The following is a 7,774-nucleotide window of genomic DNA, read 5'->3' on the forward strand; positions in this document are numbered from 1 at the left end:
TGAGTTATTTCCAAAAGTTCAAACAGCAAGTTCGAACTTTTCGAGAATAGCTCTCTAGTCATATTTTATATTTTATTGTTTTGCTCGTCATTAATTTGTAATTGTATTTGGAGATGATGGACCATTCCATCTCCTTGTTACGCCAAACTCATGCTTGAATAATTCAAAAGATGCACAAGTTTTTTGTTTGTTAATAGGGTCAAAACTATTTAGATTTTCTTTTTTCTTAGATATTAAACTTAATTAACGTTCATTAAACCTAACAATAATTCCTCTTACTTTTTTTGTCTTTCAAATTTTTATCTTTGATCGATTATTATTATATTTGGAAATTTGTGTATGCAAAGAACGCGGTATAAAAGTAATTCACAATGATTAAAATTGATTTTATTTGTTTTTTTTTATTGTAATATTTGTAGCTTTTTTATTTCTTAATTATTATATATTATAATATAAAATCACATGGTTTTTAATTTAATTTTATGCAATTTGAAATAGAGATTTGATAAAAATAAATAGTAAATCATATTTAATAGTGCATCTGCTAATTTGGCGACTTGTATTTTAGGCCTTTGTTTATTTATTGACTGTATGATTAATATAGTTTTCTTCTTGTTACAGGTTATCATCGTTGGATTTAACATCAACTTATCTTGATTGACTTAATATTGTTGCTTTTTAAAATTAATTTATATACGCATTTCTGAAGGCAGACAACACACATAAATAAAAAATATTTGATATGATTAGTTCAAAAATTTTAAAGAAATATTTCGCAACTGGAAATATTTTTTGAATGTATAGCAGATGTAGGAGATTTTTTTTTTTTTTTTATTAAATTTCTTTTTGTATCTTTTTCAGGTCTAGAACTGTAATGAATCTGTCTTTGATTTTCTTTTGATACTTGTAATATTAACAATCTTTTTATGATTTTTTTTTTCACGCTAAGACTTTAGACGCAATGATTTTTTATATTATAACTATATATGATATAATTCACAAATAAATCTCTGAAATTAAAGAAAGAAAACAAATAAATACTTGCAGAAAATTACATGTTATATTATCTATCAATACTTTTCAATGATCTTTCTGAAATCATAGGTATAATCGAAAGTAATAATGGTAAACGTCTTACTAAAAGTCAAGGAAAAATTGAAATGGTTGTAAAAGTCTTTCTAATATCATTTAAAAAATGAGACGATGTTAAATTTCTATTTTAAACCATAGATAATTATTAGATCTTTTTATTCTGATTTCAAATCTTCTTTTATGATTAAGCACAATTGAATATAATTTTTATAAAAGTAAATCTTATATTCGTGGTTATACTTTAGTCCATTTATCACCTTATGATAATGAACATAACTTGTAAAGTCACGTATGGTATGAAAAATATTCGTACTTGTATTTTCACATTTATATAAAATTTATAAAATTTTTCTAATAATCGTTTTTATTTATTTTTTTGTGTAGATTTTACAATATTTGTATTACACTATTATGCTAATCCGTCATTATAAAAATAGTAAGCAAGGAAAATGCATAACACGAGGAACAAAACCCTTGAGTAATGACTATATTATTCAAATTCCCCTAACAATAAGACTTTTACAACTTCCGCAATTTTTCAACTGACTTTGTTGGAGAAGATCAAAGACGGTTCATTAGCATTCGTAGTAAATTACTCTAAGTGAGAACTTCGGTCTTCGTAGTAGTAAATAAGTATACGTTCAGGAGTGATTTATTTATACGCCTTGTCGGCTTTTAATAATTACGCCTTTGTGCTTCTCTTTTAATAACCTTTTTTTTTTTTATTCGAATTCATATCAAACTTTTCAACTTATAAATGTAGTAAGTAATTATTATTTTTTTAATGCACAGAGAATTTAATTTCTTATTTGTGATAAAGTATCAATTTAACAATAGTGTTACATCCTGGGTCGTTTTCTTTTTTTTTTTATTTACTACGCTCGATATTTTTATCTTCGAAAGCTATGGTCAGGTAATCCAATATATGATAGGTTTATATTTAATCTAAGGGACCGCATGATAAATATTTTCGAGACTCGCACCCTATAGTTCATAAACAAAAGTTTCACATAACTTTTAATAAACATCCTGGAGATTTTTCGTCTTTACTATCGTTCTCTGAAAATATAAACTTATTTAATTTTGGATTATTACTTATAAAACAATTTGATTGTCATATTGTGACCATTTTAATATATTTTTTTAAATATCAATGAAAAAATAAAAAAATACTGAAGATAAAATTTTAATCCTAGAAAACCAAGAGAGCTAGGTTGGCCGAGCGGTCTAAGGCGCCAGTTTTAAGCACTGGTTCCCAATTGGGAGCGTGGGTTCGAACCCCACACTTAGCAAACATTTTTTTTTTCTTTATTTAATTATCGATGGATAAATATTAACACTTGCTATTTCTGATAAAATATAATTATAATTATGATTGCAATTATTTATAAATATTATTTTTGTATGTTTCCTTTTGTTTTTTTTTTTTTTTTATATAATAAAATATAATACTTTCATTGTGTGCAAGAAAAAAATAAGAGATCTTGGACATTTTTTTAACGTATAAAATCACGTTTCGTTAAATCATTCGTTAAAAGAGATCACGATTAAAGAAGAAAGTTCGAATGGTCTCGCAATTATCTCGAGATATCTCGACGAGAAGATAAATGATAGAAGCTTTCGGCAGAGAGTCGAATTCGGAGACTGATGGAGTTGGTAATTGCTTGGAATATAAATGATCCGATGAATAGTCATAGATAATTAGAGAAAGCAAAGATAAGCAAACGAAATTTTGTCTAATCGTTAATATAAATCATCGTCGTTGGATTATTTTATTTGTTTTTTGCGTAAATTACATTTAAAAGATTTTCTCTCTCGAACAAATTGATAATTGGAGAAAAGAAGAAAAAAAAAAGAAACAAAAACAGTAAGAATAATAAATAAAACGTAATAAGTAATATGTCGAACCCTTTCTTTTTTTTTTTTTCTTAAGAGATTACAGTTAGGTGGTACTTCGTAAGGACAAATGAATATTTCGCGAGAATCGTACTTGTACTACCAGTACCAGGAAGGATGGTAAAAAGAACCGATTAAATAGGATTACCGTGGTAAGAACAGGCGGTAATGAAAGGACGAGCCCTTTTCCCAGAAGGCCAGGACTTGACACCGCAAAAGTGTCGCGAGTCTCTTCCCCGTTTTGCCAGGGGTTCAAGTTTGTAGTATGGTCTTCTAACGAAAGCGAATAAAGTATACTATATATAGTATATAGTAGTACGTCGTGAATATTGTCAAGTGAGAAAAAAATGGAAAGAACGAAAATGAGTACAAGAGAGATAGAGAGAGAGAGAGATAAAAAATCGCGAAGGGTGCACTGGGAGTCGAGAGGCACACGTTGAAACGCTTGTCACAACAATTTCGCTAAAAAGGCACAACAGTGGCGTACAATACCGGGACACTTGTAATTTCATTCCAACGCATCTGTTGTCATTCTCACGTTACCGCGTTCTCTTTTTCCATCTTTTTATTTTCCCCCCTCTTTTTCTGACTCTCTCTCTCTCTCTCTTTCTTTTTCTCTCATTCGAATATCTCGACTTTCTTCGTTTTCGTCGAGGGACAAGCGAGAAAGAGAGACGCAAGCGAGTCGAGTTGCTAGGAACGACAACAAAAAAAAAAAAAAAAGAAAAAAAACCTCAGGCGAACGTATTTTCAAGCAACCCTTACGTCGATGATACACAATGAATCCCGTGTGGCATCCGAAAAGGGTCGAAGGGTGACGACGATACGCTCGTGGCGGGTAGGTACTGTAGCCGAATAAAAAAAATTCTCGATGAATGGGGTATTAAGAATGGTAAATTTATATATATATACCTACTACTTGATGTTACATTTGTTTGTTGTATTTTCTTTTTCTTTTATAAAACCTATCATTGAAAGATTACAGCTTACAAATCAAATTTAGATTTGACGAAAATCGTATCGGTAATGGAAAGATAAATAAAAAAACAAAAGATTACAGTTAGTCACACACATTTATCGTTTTTCTTATTATGCATTTCTTTGATTTTATTATAATAAACAGATTTTGGTATAAATTCGATTGAAAATTCGGAATAAATTCTTCGATATAAAATCCGATAGTTGGTCACTTATCATTGAAATCGATAGAAGATTGTTACTTAACTTAGCATAATTCATTTTATCGATACTCGATAAATGCTTCTCTTCGAAGTTGACAGCCGTGAAAGATTCCATCTCTTCTTCTCTCTAATTCTCGATTTATGGACGTCTTTTCTAACGGGTGACAGCCGAGCGAACTGGTAATTCGATCCTTGCTGGCCATGGTAAAGAGGGAGAAATTGAGAAAGAAGAAGAAAAAATAAAAAAAAAGACAGAGAGAGAAAAAGAAAGAGAGGGATGTGAAAAATTGGAAAACATGTTCGGCAAAAATCCTTTATATACGTGGTGTTCGAGACTCCTCCACTTGTCCATCCCCCTTCGAAAAAGGGAAATCGTATTTGTAATGCTTAGGCGTTTTGCAGCCGACGTCCCATGAAATCACATTACTGAAATTCCGAATATTAAATTCGTCTCTCTCTTCAACTTTTTCTTCTTCGTCTTCTTATTCTTATTTTTTTTTTTTTTTTCGGTCTATCACTTCGAGTTATCGTCGACTTAATCGAAGCTTCAAAATACGATTTTGCCTGCCGAGAAAGATGAGATATTCAAAATAGGGAAGAGAATTATAGGATATGTATAATAATTATACGACAATTTGGGATTAAGTGAAAAAAAATTAGAAAACAGGAAGAAACAAATAAATTTAATCATTTATTTGATATCAACGTTATTTATATTATAACACATAAATGACTTTATTAGACTTGAGATTTTTTTAGGCCATCGCAATCATAATTATCGTCACGTGTAGCAAACATTTTTTCCTTTTTTTTTTTTTTTTTTGAAATTTGAAAGCAACGTGAGAATTTTCGTGTCAACGATTTCTACGGTATATTACGAATATATATTCACATACATGTATATATATATATATATATAAGTTAATATGTTCGTGTGGTAGTAGAAGAGAGAGAAAAATTAATCAAGCGACTTCGAAACCATAAATAACCATCGGCGACGGCGAGGCTGCTCGCGTACGCTCGGATAATGGATGAGAAATTGCGCGAAAGCAAAACAAACCGGAGGAACTGGTATAGAATGAAAGAGAGAAAGAGAGGGATGTATGAGAGAGGGATGAGAGAGGGATGAGAGAGGAAGAGCTCGATTTGCCGGGTTTGCCATTGTCGTCGATCCGACGTTGCTCGGGACATAATCTCGCGATAGCTCGACGTCGGCAAAGAAAAATGAACTTTTTCGTCGATGTCCGTGTTTCTGACCGGACATGAGAAGAGGACCATGGGTCTACAATGGAGAGAGAGTGAATAAAAAAGGGAAAGGGAGAGGAGAGAAGAAGAAAAATATATTTGATAGGACTTATCATCGCGATCTTATACGTAATAATAAAAAGATTCGGGAATATTTTTCGGTATTTTAATAATGTCTTTTTTTATCGAGTTATATTAGGAACGAATAAAAACATTAACAATAAAAATTAATAAACAGGTAAAGCTTTCTCGTTCGTTTATTCGTTCGTTGCGTGAGTTGGCTTTGTGCGTTTAGAAAGAAAAATGAAAAGGGAAGAAAATGAGAAAAATGTTGTAAGAAAAGAGAGATCGGTGCTGCGTGAACAAAAAAAAAAAGAAAAAAAGAGAAAGAAAAAAAGATAGATAGATAGATAGAAAAGTAAAAGGGAAAAAAAACAGATAGGAAGGAAGAAGGAAGGCAGCAGAACTGTTGGTTGTTAAGAACAGGACGCCGTGGCAATCGTAAATGTTTAATATCGTGATTAAAGGCGCTGGCGCCTCTCATTATTATTTCAGTCTGGAGGACATTTCTTTAAGGGGAAACTTGCGGACCCACCCACCCCATTCCTCTCGTTCAACGAGAGCACCTCCGCTTCACCGCGTTCCTTTTCAATTCTCACTTTCCTTCGTCGGCTTAAAAATCCTCCGTGAAAATTAGCCGTCTAAATATTTAAGGCTTTCCTTCCTTGATCCTACTTCTTTTTTTTCTTCTTTTTCTTTTCCTTGCTACGGAATACCTACGCTTCGACGAAAAAAAAAAAAAAAAAAAAAAAAAACAGAAAAAGTGAGGAGGAAGAAGAAATAAGAAAAAAAATAAAACGGGGACACAAAAACTGTCTGCGGGTCGCATTATTGTTACGAAGAGACAGGCGTGATCTCTCCCATCTGATGGATTTCATCTTCATCCCTTAGCCCCACCCACAGCCCTTACCACCCTCTAACTTCCCGTTGCATTTGGCATACCCTTCGGACACCCTACTGATTTCTTTTTTAATTCCCTCTCTCTCTCTCTTTCTCTCTCTTTCTTTCTTTTTATTTTCCTTTCTCTTCATCGTTCGGGTATCAAAGTCGAGTCAAAATATTGCTTCCACCAAAGATCCTTCCTATCGATTTATACTTTTTGATAGACAATAACGTATACGCGATAGATCTATAAAATAAAATAGAAAAAATATAGAATAGTCTATGAAATACAAATTTATCTATCTTTTTTTTTTCTTTTTTTATGGTAGTAACAAGAATATTTCATTGTAGTTGATACTTTTCGAGAAAGAAGAAATATAATAGAAATAAAGGGAAAGTCCAGTACGAAGGGTCGGAAACTATTTCTCTCTCTCTCTCTTTCAATCGGACATTTACATTCATACGGATGTATCGCGCTTGTAAACCGGAAAGGAATCTGCGAAAAGTACGAACGTACTAGAAAGAAAAAGGTGTAGGGTAAGGGGAACGAAGTGGTGGAGGGGTGTAGGGATAGTACTCGAACGTCCTTTTATGTTCGCAGTGTCGCGCATTTGGGCAGGACTAGGCGAAAGGATATTCGTAAATAAAATTTTGCAAAGGAGGGTGACAAAATGGTCACACGCTCCACTGCTGACCCTATCGTCGACGTTGGGTCAAAACTCGATATCTATGCGACGTGATTTTCTTTTTTTTTTTCTCTCTCTCTCTCTCTCACTCTCTCATTTCTTTTCTTTTCTTTTTTATGCTGTTTTCACGTAGTTACGCTCTCCTTCGTAGAACGAAATAAAGTAGATACGGTTTTGCTGGACAGAATATTATAACGCTCGACTGACAGGGGGATCTCTCTCACTCTCACTCAATTTCTTTCTCTTTTTCTCTCAGTTTTCTTCTCTTTTTTCTGTCCCTTTCCAAAAAAGAAAAAGAAAAAAAAAGGGGAACGATACGAATACCGCAAGTTTAAGGCTGCTCTATTAGATTTCATAACGGGATAGAGAAGCCCTGATTTCCTCGTCAATTCTTCTTCGATAACTAAAAGATTTCTTCGTACGTTTTCCTCGCACGTGTGTATAGAGTGAGTCACGGGGTGTAGTATTTGTAATCTTTTTTATATTATATTTATTTGTAACCAAAACTCTTTCAAAATATTTTTACACTGATATTCAAATTGATACCAATTAAATTGCAGAATATAATATTTTATTTTCTTATAGAAATATATCATATAATTTTATTAAATATACTAAACGGCAACATATATATATATATATATATATATATATATACATAACTGTTATCGCAAAAGTATTTATATACTATGTTTAATATAATGAAAATATATATCTTGTCATTTTTTACTT

General features: G+C 32.0%; 1 non-coding gene across 1 annotated transcript; it reads left to right on the forward strand.

Annotated features, from left to right (window-relative positions):
• The first annotated feature begins 2,300 nt into the window (after positions 1-2,300).
• Trnal-uaa lies at positions 2,301-2,384 on the forward strand. The gene has a single exon. It is a non-coding gene; the product is annotated as a tRNA-Leu (tRNA).
• Positions 2,385-7,774: the final 5,390 nt, after the last annotated feature.

The sequence above is a fragment of the Polistes canadensis genome, unplaced genomic scaffold, assembly GCF_001313835.1.
Source record: "Polistes canadensis isolate GaletaPanama2010 unplaced genomic scaffold, ASM131383v1 scaffold_126, whole genome shotgun sequence".
NCBI classification, from domain to species: domain Eukaryota; kingdom Metazoa; phylum Arthropoda; class Insecta; order Hymenoptera; family Vespidae; genus Polistes; species Polistes canadensis.